Consider the following 19,628-nt stretch of genomic DNA (forward strand, 5'->3'; position numbering starts at 1 on the left):
AGTTTGCTTCTACGGCACAAAGTTGCAATGGTGAGGCATGTTCTGGGTACCATATTTCAATAATAACACATCAGGAAATGTTGTAATTCAAGATTTCGTTTAAGAATGAATTAATCTATGCCTCTATGTTCCCGTTTTTTTGAGAACTTGTGAAATAATAAAGTAATGACACCTCCAGTATGCTTTGTCGGCACACAAAGCTGCAATGGTGGGTCATGTTCTGGGAACCTTATTTCAACAATAACACATCAGAAAATGTTTTAAGCAAGATTTCGTTTAAGAATGAATTAATCTATGCCTCTACGTTCACGTTTTTTTGAGAACTTGTGAAATACTAAAGTAATGACACCTCCAGTATGCTTATTTGGCACATAAAGTTGCAATGGTGGGGCATGTTCTGGGTACCATATTTCAATAATAACACATCAGAAAATGTTGTAATGCAAGATTTTGTTTAAGAATGAATTAATCTATGCCTCTACGTTCCCGTTTTTTTGAGAACTTGTGAAATACTAAAGTAATGACACCTCCAGTTTGCTTCGTCGGCACACAAAGTTGCAATGGTGGGGCATGTTCTGGGTACCATATTTCAATAATAACACATCAGAAAATGTTTTAATGCAAGATTTCATTTAAGAATGAATTAATCTATGCCTCTACGTTCCCGTTTTTTGAGAACTTGTGAAATACTAAAGTAATGACTATGTGGCGAGGGACGGCCGAGGGACGTGAGAGAATGGCGCGAGGCCGGTGGTGCGATTGCTAATGAGCAACACCTGTATAGCACACCGGTCTCGCATCTCTCACGGAGGAGCGGAAGCATAAAGGGGGAGCGACGACATTAATGATCGAGAGAGGAACAGGCCTGATTTTAGTTGTTCTGGTTTTTGTATTTGTGTTTTATTTTAGCCAGCAGTCGTCCGCGAGGGGCTGCTGGCCGTTATGTTTATTTTGAGTAATCCAGCAGTCGTCCGCGAGGGGCTGCTGGCGGTATTTTAGTTTGTTTATTTTATTTTAAATAAAGTTTGTTAAATGTTCGCCGGTTCCCGCCTCCTTCCCTGAACATTGTTACACTGGTGCCGAAACCCGGGAAGAGGGAGGAACGCGCTGTCAGAAAGTTCTCGCCGCTGTGGGGAATCCGCGTTGCCATCGAGCATGGTGCGCGAGTCGCCGGCGCTCGCCGTGGGCCGGAGCCTGCTGCCATCCGCCGGGCAGGGGAGGAGCAGGGTGCGGGGGACTCGCGGCCATAGACGCTCGAGGCGGTACACTGGAGTGAGTTGCCGGGGGGGCGGCCGAGCTCGCTGCCGGCCGCCTGGGAGTTGGAGGGGCGGCTGCCGTCCGGGAGGGAGCGGGGGAGTCGCCGCCGCTCGCCGTGGGCCGGAGCCTGCTGCCGTCCACCAGCAAAGGGGAGGAGCAGGGAGCGGGGGACTCCTGCCGTCTGCCCTAGATCCCAAGGAGCCGTCGCCGTCCACCGGGCGGCGGAGGAGTGTCGAGCCGTCCATCGAGGGCTACCCAGCGTCACCGCCAGGCACCGCGGAGGACATCGCCCAGCTGGTGGAGGACCATGATGGCAGCGCGTTGTGGGAACCGGACCATGTTTGTTTGTTTTCCCCTCTCTCCCCTCTCTCGATCTGTCGCTCCTCATGCTTCCGTCTCCGTTTCCCTCGGCTTGTCGGTCCATACCCCCCAGGGATCGCCGCCGCCGGGGGGGAGTAGGCACAGGCTCGTGGGTGCCCCCCCCCCCGGCCTGTGAGGGGCGATGGGGGTATGTGGCGAGGGACGGCCGAGGGACGTGAGAGAACGGCGCGAGGCCGGTGGTGCGATTGCTAATGAGCAACACCTGTATAGCACACCGGTCTCGCATCTCTCACGGAGGAGCGGAAGCATAAAGGGGGAGCGACGACATTAATGATCGAGAGAGGAACAGGCCTGATTTTAGTTGTTCTGGTTTTTGTATTTGTGTTTTATTTTAGCCAGCAGTCGTCCGCGAGGGGCTGCTGGCCGTTATGTTTATTTTGAGTAATCCAGCAGTCGTCCGCGAGGGGCTGCTGGCGGTATTTTAGTTTGTTTATTTTATTTTAAATAAAGTTTGTTAAATGTTCGCCGGTTCCCGCCTCCTTCCCTGAACATTGTTACAGACACCTCCAGTTTGCTTCGTCGGCACATAAAGTTGCAATGGTGGGGCATGTTCTGGGTACCATATTTCAATAATAACACATCAGAAAATGTTGTAATGCAAAATTTCATTTAAGAATGAATTAATCTATGCCTCTACGTTCCCGTTTTTTGAGAAATTGTGAAATAATAAAGTAATGACACCTCCAGTATGCTTTGTCGGCACACAAAGCTGCAATTGTGGGGCATGTTCTGGGTACCATATTTCAATAATAACACATCAGAAAATGTTGTTATGCAAGATTTAGTTTAAGAATGAATTAATCTATGCCTCTACGTTCCCGTTTTTTTGAGAACTTGTGAAATACTAAAGTAATGACACCTCCAGTTTGCTTCGTCGGCACACAAAGTTGCAATGGTGGGGCATGTTCTGGGTACCATATTTAAATAAAAACATATCAGAAAATGCTGTAATGCAAGATTTCGTTTAAGAATGAATCAATATATGCCTCTACATTCCCGTTTTTTTTAGAACTTGTGAAATACTAAAGTAATGACACCTCCAGTATGCTTTGTCCAGTACACACACACACACACACATATATATATCGATAGATACATACATACATACATACCTATATACATACACACACATACATATATATATATATATATTTGTTAGACTGGAGTAATGGATAACTTCCAATAAAGAACAGAAATTACATTGGAAACATAATGTCACGTTTCTCCATACTTTAAAAACAACATTTAGTAACTACAAAATAATAATATACCATATAGCTTAGTTGTGAACTTTTTCCTTCTCAAGTGTAGAAAAGATAGAGTTGCAGACCAGGAGATTGTTGAGGTATAATTTCTTTATTTCGTCGCTGTAGTCATCTCAATCAAGTCTAACTAAGGCAGTATACATTTAGTTCATATACCTTTTCAAGGGGGTTGGATTAATTTCATAGAGGAGGGGACTCTTGAACAAAACATGTAAAGGAATGTACATGATTCAGCTGGTTACCTGATTTCATCAGGTAGCAGTGTAACTCAGAGCCTTGAGATGCTAATCCAATCAGCCTGATTAGATCAACAAAAGGCCCAGCTGACCTTTGAGATGTGACAAGAGGTTAATGTCCAAAACCTTGATTGCCTCAAAAATGGAAAACAGTGTGTGCACTTTCTCAGTTAAAATACTGTTGAACCTAAATTAAAACATTTAAATAAATTTGTAATCCTACAGCTTACACCATTTATAGAGGCAGACAAGATAATCTTTTCAGGAATAGGCTATTTATTTTCACTGTTAAATGAAAATCACTGTTAAATGAAAAATGCTGCCCGATCCTCAGGCTTGTAATTCACATACAACTGTTCCTTTAAGAAATACGGCCAAAAGCACCGAGAGGGAGGGGTTAACAACCGTCCAACATTTTTAAGGTGGAACGAATAGTTAGACGGATAAGGAGCTTGCGAAAAAGGAGCTGGAGTCAGCCTCGTTAACCATTTGGGCTGTGAGTGCTTAATTTCCCCAGTAACTTACAACAGAGATAAAATACTTATTTTTGTTTAATAGAACAAAAGGAAAGTGACGGTCTCAGCCTTCCTTTGGGGGACACTAGTTAAGTAGACTCACAGCCTTAAATGTTATTTTCACGATTCATGAATTCGCTGTTTCCTTCATGTCTCGTGTTATTGTTGTTATTCTGTGAGTATGAGCGCGTGTGAGTGGGCGTTACCGCTCGTTCAGCTGATCAGTCACCGGCTGATCTCATTATCAGGGCCAACTGCTGCCAATTCACCTCACTATAAAGACTCATCACAATCTCCTCTCAGTGTCAGATCGTCGGTTTGGTGTCCTCTGTGTCGTGCTTCGTGTCCCTGTTGCAGTCTGTTCCAGTTTGAGTTCCTGTTCGGTGTCTTCGTGTCCTGTCTCGTCTCGTCTGGAGTTCCACCTGCACTGGATTCACCATCACCCGCACTGGATTCACCCTCACCTGCATGCTGACCACTGAGTCCCTGCGCCACCATCTGTTGAGATTCCTCGAGATTGTCTTTGTGTCTTCTGACCATAAATAAAAGAATTAACTAGGCACTTGCTTCCGCCCTGTTCTTGTGACAGAACGATCTGACCATCATGGAAGCAGCAAGCGAAACTTCAACTACCTGGGAGGAGTTCGTTAAAGTCAGCATTGGACGGATGGATACCCAGGAAAGGAACATGAATGATTCGGGCCGGGCTATTCAAGCTCTCGTGGCGCAGGTGTCCGAGCTCACCCAGCAAGTCCAACTTTTGCGGGTTCCCACTGCGCCACCCACGCCGCCCGCTCCTCCTATACCACCAGAGAGCGCCTTCCAGTCAGAGCCCAGACTGCCAGTTCCTGAAGCCTATAATGGTGAGCCAAACTTTTGAAGGGCATTTCTAACACGCTGTTCTATGCACTTCTCCTTGCAACCCAGGACCTTTTCCACAGAACGAAGCGGAGTGTCAGTGGAACGAGGAGGCGCAGTGGGACATGTTTCTGCATGGGCTGGCTGACCACGTCCAGAAGGAGATTTATGCACTGGACTTACCCCCCACCCTCAACGAGTTGATCGATCTGGCACTTCGTGTAGACTCTCGACTCTCCCGAGTCGAGGGTCGGAAGGGACCAGCTCGGGGTTCCGGAGCGGTGGAGACTCCGAGATTTAACAGTGTGGACGCGGTCAGCCCTGTCTACGATCATGAGCCCATGCAGGTCGGGCTACTGAGGCTACTGTCCTGAGGCTACTGTCGGGTGGGATCTCCGTTGAGAAGACCTCATCAACATCAATGCTCCTCCCGGTAAGACTCAGGTGGTTAGCTCACTCTCACGACTGTCAAGCACTACTGGACTCCGGGGCTGAAGGTAACTTCATGGACTACACTTTTGCACTCAGGATTCAGGTTCCCCTTCTACCCCTCAGTCACACCATCGCAGTGCACGCGCTCAACGGACAAACACTCCCCACTATCTCTTATACCTCTGGACCCCTCACACTCAGGGTATCCGGCAACCATTCTGAAACTATCTCTTTCTATATCCTGGACTCCCCCCTAGGCACCCATTGTTTTAGGTCATCCCTGGCTCATCAAACACAACCCCAAAATAGACTGGCAGCAGAAATCAGTGTCTGAATGGAGCAGTAAATGTCATGAGTCCTTTCTTGTGTCTGCTTGTCCGTCTGTTTCTGTTTGTACGTTTCAGGAGGAAGCAGCGGACCTTTCAAACGTGCCCACGGAGTACCTAGACCTGAAGGAGGTGTTCAGTAAGTCTCGTGCTGCTTCTCTCCCTCCGCATCGTCCCTATGACTGTGCTATAGAGTTATTTCCAGCTACGTCTCCACCTAAGGGCAAGTTATATTCACTTTCTGTCCCAGAGAGGGAGGCTATGGAGAAATATATTTCTGATTCTCTAGCAGCGGGGTTCTTTTTTGTGGGGAAGAAGGATGGGTCTTTGCGACCTTGTATTGACTACCGGGGGCTGAACAACATCACGGTAAAGAATACTTATCCTTTGCCGTTGATGTCTTCAGCCTTCGAGAGGTTGCAAGGAGCATCTATCTTCACAAAATTGGATTCACCTAATGCTTATCATTTGGTCCGCATCAGGAGGGGGGATGAATGGAAGACTGCTTTTAATACCCCCAGGGGGCACTTTGAATACTTGGTCATGCCTTTCGGCTTGTCCAACTCCCCAGCGGTCTTCCAGGCACTCGTCAATGACGTGCTGCGAGATATGGTCGACCAATTCATATATGTCTACCTGGATGATATATTGATTTTATCTTCTTCTCTCCAGGAACATGTGCAGCATATTCGACGAGTGCTTCAGAGACTGCTAGAGAATGGGCTTTTTGTCAAGGCGGAGAAATGCGCTTTTCATGCACAGTCTGTTCCTTTCCTTGGGTATATTGTGTCGTCTGAGGGAATGCGTATGGATCCTGAGAAGGTTAAGGCTGTGGTGGATTGGCCAAGTCCAGATTCCCGTAAGGCCCTACAGTTGTTTCTGGGGTTCGCCAATTTTTACCAACGGTTTATTCGCAATTACAGCCAACTAGCCTCGCCTCTGACCGCCTTGACCTCCCCCAGAATGGCGTTCAGGTGGTCAGACGCAGCGGAAGCTGCGTTTGCCAAACTGAAGGGCCGCTTTGTTTCAGCCCCTTTCCTGCTTACCCCTGATTCATCACGTCAGTTCGTGGTGGAGGTCGATGCGTCAGAGGTGGGGGTAGGTGTAGTGCTATCCCAACGCTCTCTCACAGACGACAAGATGCACCCATGCGTGTTTTTGTCTCATCGATTATCCCCTGCCGAACGTAACTATGATATTGATAATAGAGAGTTGTTGGCAGTCAAGTTGGCATTGGAGGAATGGCGCCACTGGTTAGAAGGGTCGGGGGTACCTTTTGTCGTCTGGACAGACCATAAGAATTTGGAATATATCAGAACTGCTAAAAGATTGAACTCTAGGCAGGCTCGGTGGGCACTTTTTTTCTGATGTTTTGACTTTTCTCTCTCGTACTGCCCGGGCTCCAAAAACATCAAGCCTGATTCTTTATCACGCATTTTTGCGATCGCCCGTCTACTCCCGAGTGCATTTTTCCAGAGACCCTAATTATCTCTACACTCACATGGGAGGTCGAATCGAAGGTCAAGACGGCCTTACAAGGGGTAACGCCTCCGGTCGGTTGCCCACCGAACCGCTTATTTGTGCCAGAAGATTTACGGTCCGACGTTGTTCAGTGGGGGCATTGTTCCAATGGGGCTTGTCATCCAGGAGTTAGCCGCACTACATCTTTAGTCAAGCAACGATTTTGGTGGCCACGTATGGCTCGCGACGTTCACAGTTTTGTTTTGGCTTGCTCAGTTTGTGCCACTGGTAAGACTTCCAATCGACCCCCAGATGGGCTCCTTCAACCGCTGCCGGTCCCTTCGAGACCCTGGTCCCACATCGCTCTATATTTTGTCACCGCCCTCCCACCTTCTCAGGGTAACACGGTAGTTTTAACCGTGGTGGACCGGTTCTCGAAGGCGGCCCACTTTATTCCCTTGCCCAAATTGCCTTCATGCCAAGGAGACAGCGGTAACAGTCGTTAACCACGTCTTTCAGTTACATGGCCTCCCGACAGACGTGGTTTCCGACAGAGGTCCCCAATTTGTGTCCAAATTTTGGCAAGAATTTTGTGGATTACTGGGTGCGACTGTTAGTCTGTCCTCAGGGTTTCATCCCCAGAGCAATGGCCAAACTGAGAGAGCCAACCAGTATTTGGAGAGAACGTTGTGATGTATGGTTTCCAAGAATCCTTCCTCATGGAGTCAACAACTGTCAATGGTGGAGTACGCCCACAATTCATTACCAGTATCATCCACGGGCCTATCTCCGTTTGAGTGTAGCATAGGGTACCAGCAACCAATTTTTCCTAGTCTGGAACCCGAAGTCGCGGTTCCCTCCGCTCACGCCTTTGTCCAGAGGTGTCATCGCACTTGGACTAGAACCCGGGAGACTCTACTCCAAGTGGGAGCGCGCACCAAGGCCAAAGCCGATCGCCACCGGCGGAGGCCTCCCGTATACGTCGTCGGTTCCAAAGAGTATAGCTTTCTAATAAGAACATTCCTCTCCGTTCCGTTTCGAATAAGCTTGCTCCCAAATTCATTGGCCCATTTACTGTCTCCAAAATGATTAGTCCGGTGGCAGTCCGCCTCAATCTTCCTGCAGTGTCCAGGAGAATTCATCCCGTTTTTCATGTATCCAAAATTAAGCCAGTTTTTCGTTCTCGTATTAATCCGCCTGTCCCGGTTCCCCCACCGCCGCGACTCGTAGACGGGGAGACCACATATTCGGTTTATCGTATTCTGGACTCAAGGCGGAGGGGACGCGGGTTCCAGTACTTGGTGGACTGGGAAGGTTACGGTCCTGAGGAGAGAAGTTGGGTGCCTGCTAGAGACATTCTTGATCACTCCCTTATTGATGATTACAATCGACAGGTAAGGGAGTCTGGGGACGCCAGGAGGCGTCCCTAGGAGAGGGGGTACTGTCACGATTCATGAATTCGCTGTTTCCTTCATGTCTCGTGTTATTGTTGTTCTGTGAGTATGAGCGCGTGTGAGTGGCCGTTACCGCTCGTTCAGCTGATCAGTCACCGGCTGATCTCATTATCAGCGCCAGCTGCTGCCAATTCACCTCACTATAAAGACTCATCACAATCTCCTCTCTTTGTCAGATCGTTGGTTTGGTGTCCTCTGTGTCTTCGTGTCCTGTCTCGTCTGGAGTTCCACCTGCACTGGATTCACCATCACCTGCACTGGATTCACCCTCACCTGCACGCTGACCACTGAGTCCCTGTGCCACCATCTGCTGAGATTCCTCGAGATTGTCTTTGTGTCTTCTGACCATAAATAAAAGAATTAACTTGCACTTGCTTCCGCCCTGTTCTTGTGACAGTTATGCTACAGCACAGGCCCTTCATCAGTAATGGTGTTAGGTCAGACTGTAAATGTAAAATGCCTTCATGCAGTGTCCACACTGATGAATGACAACGTGCACCTGTCACAAACCCATCCTCATGTATGATGTCTGCAATGACTGAATTTGTGTTAGAGGATGAAGGAGAAATGACTCATGATTGTGTTACGCTTACATACACACCTTCGAGGGAAGTAAAATAAACTCCCATAGAGAATTCAGAATTTGAGTTGTTTGTTGACGGTTCAACTCAAGTAATTGAAAGTAATTCCTATGTGGCATGGACCACATTAAGTGATGTTGATTACAGCAGCTACAGGATTGTGTCAGGGAAGGAAAAACCTGGACTAATGTCACACTGTAAAGTTGCTTCCCCCACCTACAGGGATAGGTTAGGACACAGAACCAGTGAGGAGCCCAGAGAAGAACCGAATGCAACAGGCTTCGGAGGTGAAACTCTGCGGTGAAGACTCCCTCATAGGCCTTCCCCATCCACAAGTCCATCCTTACCTCACTGTTCCTTAGGTGTCAAAGGAATTAAGAAATAGGGAAAGATGGAACAACAATAGCAGACTCAGAAAAAGTTTACAACCCTAGTGTTTGAACAAATACTGCTCTACTATCTAGCAGACTCGGAAAAGTTTACAACCCTAGTGTATGAACAAATACTGCTCTCCTGTCTTTTGTTTTCTGTCTTACTCTGTGCAGATACCACTGATGACTGTCCGGGACCCATATGCACTGACCTCGTCATCTGCGTATGAAGCCACAAGAAAACCTCAAGAAAACTACTAGACCCACTGCCGAACCAACTATCACGAAAGAAAAAACAAATACACAACGCAGAGACTCACATACGAAACCTTCAGTCATCCATCAATATGATCAAGATTGTCGTACCAGTAACATCACAGACACTCTCGCTTCGCACAAGATAATGATCTTACAGAACAGAGTGGCCTTGGATTACATTCTAGCAACGCAAGGAGGAGCCTGCACCATCATCGGACCTGAGTGATCCACCAAGTTTTAATGGATCCAACAGAGAACTTGAACAAAATCCAACAAGACATTCTTGATCTTTCAGCAAAATTACACCAGATGACTGAAGATAGTTCTTCATGGTTCGGAAACTTGTTAGGTAAACTGTGAATATGAATAAAGGAAATAGCAATTCTGCTGTTGTTTCTTCTACTAGCGTACTATCTATGCGTCCACAGTATCAACTGTTTCATTCAACAAATGACTCGCGCCCCTCACAAAGAAATGACAGTTCCAAACAGAAAAGACTATTACCCTTAAGAAAGTCACGGACCCTGAAATTGCATGTTTGTTTCTGTGTCAGCATGCAATTGCAGAAACAGCAACACAGAAGCATGTGCCTGTAACGATCACAAGTTACAAGAATTAACTTTTAAGTGTCTAAATTTGTATTTAGTTATTTAGAAATCTCAAAGGGGGAAATGTAGGATTACAAATTTTATTTAAATGTTTAATTTAGATTTCCAATACAATAGTATTTTATATTGAGAAAGTTTATAAATGATGAGACCAGGAAATCTCTGCAAAGGGTAGGGGTTCCCAGCTGGATATTCCTGACTGTCCCATCTCAGTACGATAAGGCTAGGCTTTTCCTGTTCTCATTGTTTTACTGGGTGAAGAGTCATGCTGAGCAAGTTTGAACACCTGCTACTTTATTACTGAGACCATTTGTCTTGGAGTTCTTATGTCAGTGCGAGAAGTCCTGCACCGTTCTGTTCTCATGTTTCAGCTCATTTACATGCTTTGTTCATCACAATGTAATCCCTCCCCCTTGAAATGTATATAAACTGCAATGTAAAGTTCCCTTAGTTAGACTTGGTTAGACTTGACTTGACTTGGGTATGAAGCAGACTATAGTAAATAAAGAATCCTGCTTAAATAAGTCTCCTGGTTTTCGCTTTCGCAGTGTAGTTTTTCTACACTGAAGAAGGAAGAAGTTTACAACAGGGGCAACATGGCAAATACGTCCAGATTCATCCTACACACATTCATAATAATTAACACAGACTATACTCTGTTAGTGGTCGCAAAGTAATTATTTACAAAAACTTAAAAGACAGAATGCGTTTTTGGCACAGCCTTACTCTTCTTTAACATTTGGAAGCAAAGCAAGCTGGGAATTAGAACTACACCTGTAAGTCATTATTTTTGAGTTCTATTTAATATAATCAGTTAATGAGTTCACATAACTTTTTTTTCTATTAAATACAATGAACTATAAGTAATGTCTGAGTAAAATGAACTAGTTTCCTTTAGTAAATTTGACTGTTAGGTTTTAAAGTGTAGGAAATATGCAATATGGCCACTACAAAAGTTCTCATAGGATTTATCTTTGTTTTGATCATTTTTACATCAGAAAAAAAGGGGTGTGTATACTTTTTATATCCATTGTATGTTGTTTTTTACGCTTGCCAGAAAGAAGCAGAGAAACAGAAACACAAATATTCTTTGTAAATATTTCAAACCAGTTCAAGTGAATGAATTGGCTGGGCTGTAAGTGTCAGAGCTCAAGAGGGCATGGTGGACAGAGAAACTATTGAGATACTGCTCGTCACATAAAACAGTTTAACCCTTTCACACGTAAGTTTAAAATATTCTAACTGACCCCCCAGTGTGAGTTTTTCAAGGCGACCGTTATTTAGAACTTGTCACTTTAATGTTTCCATGGTGACGCGTCATTGCTTTTCACGTGACACAGCGCAACCCACAACACAGCGCTGAATGAATGATGATCTGTTTTTATGTAATTTTCCCTTTTTTATTAAAAATATTCACAAATGTATTAGCTATAGCATGAAACACTGATATTCCGATTGTCAAATATGTGCAAGTGGATGTGTTTTGATGTTTAAACACCTTTATAACGATAGCGTTAGTTGAGCTGTATGCGCGATGGGCGGCGCCATGTTAGTTTGTTTCACAGTTCAGATAATCGGATCTGTTGGATTTACACGTCAATTCCTCCACTTCTCACGAAATGCATGAAAGTAGGTGGCCGGTGAACTGGGAGAAGAATAGGGTCAAATGTAAAGCTACTTACACAATGTGTATCTGATATGAATAAAACGTGTCGTCTTATTATAATGTAAAGGATTATTTCTGCCGCTTCCATAGAGAATGCCAACGACGTCACCGCGACATCATCGCGTAATGTATTGTGGGGAGTATCCGCCATTTTGTGAGGCCACACAAGCTGGTAACCCACGGTAACCAAGCAACAATATATAGAGAAACACATGTTGGTTGTATGAATTATCTATTTGAGTATGTTAAAAAATAGTTTAAAACAAGGTGGATTGTACAGAGACAAACTCCTACCGGACGCCAAGAAACGCTATGTTGAAAAAATCAACTTTATTGGAAATGTCGATCCTTATGAAGTCCCAAAAGATCAGTGGATCCGCGACCCTGACGCTTTACCTCCCATCACATTTCCTGATATATTTACGTATTTTGTTTGTGGTGTCAGTGCCTATACCGCTGAGCAATTTCGCAATTATAAGTCTCTGGAAGCCCACGTTCAGTTTACCAACGGTTGGGTACATGACCTGGAGAGTTTTAAGCCTGTCAACGGTGAAAACACTGTCGTCCGAACGAAGGTAAGTTAACAGCTTTCTTTCTTTTAGCATGTTTCTATAACCGGCAACGTTACAATGGTATTAGGCCTACAAGGTTGTTTATTTGTCATTATACAAGACAAGATTGTATAGCGATAATTAAATATAAATAAATAAATCAAACGATTAAAACACAGTTGTCCGAACGAAAGTAACTTTACCGGCTTTCGTTCTTTTAGCATAGATGTAGACTACGACACCGGCAACAAGGCTGTTTATTTCTCATTGTACAGCACAAGCTTGTATAACGATACAAATAAATGAATAAAGCCTTAAACAACAGACAAAGTGTAACGTTAGCGAAGTTTGAAGGAGCTCGCGGTTGCTGCTTCTACAAGCGCCTCTGGTTGTTGCAAAAGTAAACAAAGCAGGGTTACGTAGAAAATACAGTAACATTACAATATTCACTTTTTCTTTTTTCTTTGTTAAGGTCATGCACTCTCAGCGACTGAATGAACCGCCTTTAAAGCCATGGGTGAACGTCAGCAGCAGTGGAAAGGTGGAGTGTGCACACTGCACATGTATGGCAGGAGTAGCGGAGACATGTACCCACGTAGGCGCTCTGTTATTTAAAGTGGAGGCTACTTTTCGGATTCGTAGGAACAAAAACTGTCACCGATTTACCAGCTTACTGGGTTTTGCCCAGCAATTTGAGCAAGATCACAGCTGTAGTGGGATACAAGATTGACTACACCTCATCTGCTAGGCAAAAAAAAAATGGTCGCATTCGTTCTGACGCTTCTGACGGGGAAAGCGGCGCTATGGGGAACGGCGTTGTGGGCTAACCAAGACGACTGCTGTTCCTCGTTCCAGCGGCTCTCCGACGAGATGCGGCGGGTATTTGACCGGGCCGCAACGGGAAGAGAAGCTGCCAGGGTGCTGGCCGAATTACGACAAGGAGAAAGATCCGTATCAGAATTTTCTATCGAATTTCGCACCCTGGCGGCTGAGAGCCAATGGAACGAGGAGGCGCAGTGGGACATGTTCCTTTGCCTTTACTGCGGTGGAGCTGGACATTTCGCGTACAATTGTCCGTTAAAAGGCCCAGCCCGACAGTAAGTATGAGGCTACTGTCGGGTGGGATCTCTGCCGAGAAGCCCTCATCTACATCTACCTTCCTCCCGGTAAGACTCCGATGGTCAACTCACCTCCACGACTGTCGGGCACTACTGGACTCAGGGGCGGAAGGTAATTTCATGGATCACTCATTTGCACTTAGATATCAAATTCCCCTCAAACCCCTTTCACACCAGATCAACGTTCACGCCCTCAATGGACAAAGACTCCCCACGATTTCACTGATCACCGAAGACATCACACTCATCACATCCGGCAATCATTCTGAGACTATTTCCTTTTACATTCTGGACTCTCCACTAGCACCCATCGTTCTTGGTCACCCATGGCTCACCCGTCACAACCCCAAAATAGACTGGCAGATCAAATCGGTGGCATCATGGAGCAGTTCTTGTCATAAGTCTTGTCTTGTGTCTGCCTGTCCTTCTGTTCCTGTTCATGTGTTACAGGAGGAGACTGTGGATTTATCAAACGTGCCCACGGAGTATCGGGATCTGAAGGAGGTGTTCAGTAAGTCTCGGCCTGATTCTCTTCCTCCGCATCGTCCCTATGACTGTGCTATAGACTTACTGCCAGGTACGTCTCCGCCTAAGGGCAAGTTATATTCACTCTCCGTCCCAGAGAGAGAGGTCATGGAGAAATACATTTCTGATTCTCTAGCAACGGGATTCATCCGCCCTTCCTCTTCTCCAGCGGGGGCGGGGTTCTTTTTTGTGGGGAAGAAAGATGGATCATTGCGACCTTGTATTGATTACCGGGGGTTGAACAACATCACGGTAAAGAATACTTATCCTTTGCCGTTGATGTCTTCAGCTTTCGAGAGGTTGCAAGGAGCATCTATCTTCACAAAACTGGATTTAAGGAATGCTTATCATTTGGTCCGCATCAGGGAGGGGGATGAATGGAAGACCGCTTTTAACACCCCTAGGGGGCACTTTGAATATTTGGTTATGCCGTTCGGTCTTTCCAACTCCCCAGCGGTCTTCCAAGCACTTGTCAATGACGTGTTGCGAGACATGATCGATCAGTTCATATATGTCTACCTGGATGATATATTGATTTTTTCTTCGTCTCTCCAGGAACACGTGCAACACGTTCGACAAGTGCTTCAGAGGTTGTTAGAGAATGGGCTTTTTGTCAAGGCGGAGAAATGCGTTTTTCATGCACAGTCTGTTCCTTTTCTAGGTCACATCATCTCGGTTGAGGGAATGCGCATGGATCCTGACAAGGTTAAGGCTGTGGTGAATTGGCCAAGTCCAGATTCCCGTAAGGCCCTACTGAGGTTTCTGGGGTTCGCCAATTTTTACCGGTGTTTTATTCGCAATTTCAGGCGACTAGCCGCGCCTCTGACCGCCTTGACCTCCCCCAGAACGACGTTCAGGTGGTCAGACGCAGCAGAAGCTGCGTTTGCCAAACTGAAGGGTTGCTTCGTTTCAGCCCCTATCCTGATAACCCCTGATCCATCACGTCAGTTCGTGGTGGAGGTCGATGCGTCAGAGGTGGGGGTAGGTGCAGTGTTATCCCAGCGCTCTCCTTCAGACGACAAGATGCACCCTTGTGCGTTTTTTCACATCGTTTATCCCCTGCCGAAAGCAATTATGACATTGGCAACAGAGAGTTGTTGGCAGTCAAGTTAGCTTTGGAGGAGTGGCGCCACTGGTTAGAAGGGTCAGGGGTACCTTTTATCGTCTGGACCGACCACAAGAATCTGGAATACATTCGTACTGCTAAAAGACTTAATTCCAGGCAGGCTCGGTGGGCTCTTTTTTTTCGGACGTTTTGACTTTACTCTTTCGTACCGCCCGGGTTCCAAAAACATCAAACCCGATTCTTTATCGCGCATTTTTGACCGTTCCGATCGCCCGTCTACTCCCGAGTGCATTTTACCAGAGAATCTATTCATCTCTACACTCACATGGGAGGTCGAATCGAAGGTCAAGAAGGCCTTAGAAGGGGTAACGCCTCCGACTCGTTGCCCACCGAGCCGTTTGTTTGTGCCGGAGAGTTTACGGTCCAGCGTCATTCAGTGGGGTCATTGTTCCAATGTGGCTTGTCATCCAGGAGTCAATCGTACCATGTTTTTGGTTAAGCAACGATTCTGGTGGCCTCTCATGGCTCGTGACGTTCGCAGTTTTGTAATGGCTTGCTCAGTTTGTGCCACGGGTAAGACTTCCAATCAACCTCCAGATGGGTTACTCCAACCGCTGCCGGTGCCTTCGAGACCCTGGTCCCATATCGCGCTAGATTTTATCACCGCCCTCCCACCCTCCCAGGGTCACACGGTAGTTTTGACCGTGGTGGACCGGTTCTCGAAGGCGGCCCATTTCATTCCCTTGCCCAAATTACCTTCAGCCAAGGAGACAGCGTTGGTTGTCGTTGACCACGTCTTTCGGCTTCATGGCCTCCCGATAGACGTGGTTTCTGACAGAGGACCCCAATTTGTGTCCAAATTTTGGCGAGAGTTTTGTAGACTTCTGGGGGCGACTGTCAGTCTGTCCTCTGGGTTCCATCCCCAGAGCAATGGTCAAACTGAGCGAGCCAACCAAGATTTGGAGAGAACGTTGCGATGTTTAGTGTCCAAGAATCCTTCCTCCTGGAGTCAGCAATTGTCTATGGTGGAGTACGCCCACAACACGTTGCCAGTGTCATCCACGGGCCTATCACCATTTGAGTGTAGTGTAGGTTACCAGCCACCAATTTTTCCTAGTCTGGAATCCGAAGTCGCGGTCCCCTCCGCCCACGCCTTCGTCCAGAGGTGTCACCGCACTTGGACTAGAGCCCGTGAGACTCTACTCCAAGTGGGGGCACGCACCAAGGCCAAAGCCGATCGCCACCGGCGGAGGCCTCCCGTATACGTCGTCGGTTCCAAAGTGTGGCTTTCTACCAAGGACATTCCTCTCCGCTCCGTTTCGAATAAGCTCGCACCGAAATTCATTGGCCCGTTCCCTGTCACTAAAATCATTAGTCCAGTGACAGTCCGTCTCAATCTTCCTCCAGTGTACAGGAGGATTCATCCCGTATTTCATGTTTCCAAAATTAAGCCCGTATTTTTTGCTCGCATTAATCCGCCAGTCCCGGTTCCCCCCCCGCCGCGTCTCGTAGACGGGGAGCCTACTTATTCGGTCAATCGTGTTCTGGACTCTAGACGGAGGGGACGCGGATTCCAGTACTTGGTGGACTGGGAAGGTTACGGTCCGGAGGAGAGAAGTTGGGTACCGGCTAGAGACATCCTGGATCACTCCCTTATCGATGATTACAATCGGCAGGTAAGGGAGTCTGGGAACGCCAGAAGGCGTTCCTAGGGAAGGGGGTACTGTCACGGTTGGTAAATCCTACGTTTTCTTCTTGTCTCGTGTTTCTGTTGTTATATGTCAGCGCGCTGATTAGATGGGCGTTCCGCTCATCAGCGCTCATCACCCATCCACTCATTATCCCTTCACCAGCTGCAGCTTGTCAGATCATGTGTATTTATACTCACCATTTTCTCATCTTCCCTGTCAGATCGTTGCATGTGGTTTCCCGGTATGTCTGTGTTCCTGTCGCGTTCCAGTCTCTTGTCTTCCTTGTTCCGGTTTTCGTTCTGTGGATTATATGGACATTATCGCACTATTGGACACTCATCACCGCATCTCTGCTTCTTCACCCACCATCTGACCATCGGAGTTCCTGCGTCACTTACCTGTTGCCTGTGTTGGATTCTTATTTGTTCTACATAAAATAAAGAGTTATACTGCACTTGCTTCCTTCAGTCTATCATGACAATAATAGATATTAAGTTTGTTCTCAACATGATTGTACTGTATATAATAGATATATATTAAGTTTGTTCTCAACATGATTGCACTATACAATAGATATATATTAAGTTTGTTCTCAACATGATTGCACAGTACAGGTGAAACTCGAAAAATTTGAATACGGTGCTTGCACTATATATAATATATATATTTGCAGTTTCTGAAGATGTTTACACAGACATGTTTACATTTATCGCTGGAAAAATGCAACTAAATTTCCACCCCCCAAAGAAATTGTTTTTGTACTTGCAAATTTAATTTTTATTAAACAAGTTTCTACAAATTCATATTGTGCCATCTGTTTTCAATAGAAGTATTTACAAACATGTCATCAAAACTAATATGTCTACAACAGTAATATACATATTTACAACATTCAAATGAAACAGTTTTAACATGCACATTTTTCATTTTCATATGGTTTTACAACCACACTGGGACACATGTTTAGAAGTATACAGCAAACATTCACTATCTTGTCAAGAAGTGTCATCTCCTCCCCCTCACATGGAAGTAACAAATTAATGGGTATTCTCTTATGTAACATTGTGTACTTGTTGCGTATACTGCCAATCACCCTTTCAACATGAATCCTCAGGTGTGCTATCGCTTGTGTGTTTTCCACATCCTTGGCATCAAGTTGACATCTTCCTTTAGTGAACACATGAACTTTGACCTCTGCACACATCATCCCCACACTATCCTTGATATCGAAGCCTCGATCAGCTAGCACTAAGTCACCAGGTAACAGTTTGTTAACCAGGCCGCAGTTTTCAGTTATGTGCTTGTCAGAGGCACGCCCACCCCATCCCTTGGAAATAAATGATATGGCACCTTGTGGTGTAATACCAATGAGGTATTTCATGGTGTGTGTACCTTTGTAATGAGAAAAGGCCTGTGCATGTGCCTTTAGATTTGATGGCCTTTCTGTGCGTATTTCAAAGCAGTCTACTATAATAGCAACACATTTCCCAAAAGCTTCTAAAAATTGATGTGGCATTGTAGCTTGTAAGCAATGCCTCTCTGTTCAGCACACCAATGGATTAAGCCGTGCATTCAAAACATCTATGGTGTCAGTAAAGGCAGTAGAAATAGTTGAACGTGAAACATTAAAGAGATGGGCAAGGTGCTGTACAGGAAGATCAAGCCTCAGACGTATGAGTGTCAACAAAAGCATTTGAAAGGATGACAACTTTTTGGTAACGGACAGGAAAGCCTTAACATTGGTGAGCAATGACAATGAAATGGCAAAGCATGGAATTCCTGTGTAGTACCTGACCTTATTTGAGTTACCCTTTAAGAAGTCCTCATCCATCTTTCTCTTGTTCAGCTCACACCGAAGCTCCCTGTTCTCCTGCAACAGATGGTTGATTTCTGCACTGTTGCACTCACAGAACTGACATTCTGTCCTTTGTCTCTTAACTGTCATTTCATCTTCTGCCTGGTTTCCACCTTCCTTATCCTCTGCGGCTTCCACATCCGCCCATTCTCCACATTCATCTTCAACAGCTCCCACCTCTGTCTGGTCACCACCTCCCGCATCTGTTGCCACTTCTACCTCTGCCTGGTCATCACCTACCTTTTCTTGTGCTTCCTCATCTTCTGCAGTGGTTTCTCCCTGCATTTGGGATTCACCGTCATCTCCTGCTACTGGCACAGTCATTTGTTGTCGTTGTAATCGACGAGAATACCGCTCTGACTCAGTAGCACGCACTTCAGAGTGTCCCAGGTGCAGTGTTGGAGCCCAGTCAGGATTGGACTCATCCATTTCGTATGCTGGTTTACCTTCAAGAAGACATAAATAAATAAATAAATAAATACAGAAAAAAAAAACAACTACTGCAGTGAAACAACTTATTTTCAAACAACATAGAAAATACATTATAAGATGCATATTAAATAAAATCACACCTTATTTAACATTAAAATCATAATAAGAAATTAAAATAGGAATGTTTACTAATACTTGAAGAACACAAACAAATCTTGTCATCAATGTCCGTCCTGTCACAACACCGTCAGCCCTGTCACATTAAAATATTATGATATAAAAATGTAATATTTGAGATAATATCGATTAATTCATTTTTTTAACTGTGTAGATAAAGGTGGTGGTATATAGCCACCATTATGTGCTTGTAAAATCTCCTATGTTAAAGTATTTTTTTTATATATAACTATTTAAGTGTCTGGTGGTTATTCTGGACTTTCCTTTCACTACATTTTGACCACAAAATGGCTTATTTTTCTTATAGAAATTATAATACCATGTTACATACAATCAGGGACATGTAATCAATAAGAAAATAATATTTGTGTCAAACTAATTCAATAGAAAACCATTCAAACGTATACAAATTTGTCTGTGACAGGGCCTGACAATTTAGGTGTAAACGCTTTTAAAAATGTATTTTATTCAAAAATAAAACATGCTAAGATGACACGATATGCGTTTCCCATACTTAAAGTGTCTTCCATATGACTCAATGCTC

The 19,628-nt window shown here is 45.3% G+C and overlaps 1 pseudogene; it reads right to left on the reverse strand.

Moving 5' to 3' along the window:
* Window positions 1-17,527: 17,527 nt before the first annotated feature.
* LOC143714873 (uncharacterized) lies at window positions 17,528-18,760 on the reverse strand (annotated as a pseudogene).
* Between the last annotated feature and the right edge of the window lie 868 nt (window positions 18,761-19,628).

Source organism: Siphateles boraxobius, unplaced genomic scaffold, assembly GCF_051911475.1.
Source record: "Siphateles boraxobius isolate OS27281-9 unplaced genomic scaffold, OSU_SipBor_1 56, whole genome shotgun sequence".
Classification (NCBI taxonomy): domain Eukaryota; kingdom Metazoa; phylum Chordata; class Actinopteri; order Cypriniformes; family Leuciscidae; genus Siphateles; species Siphateles boraxobius.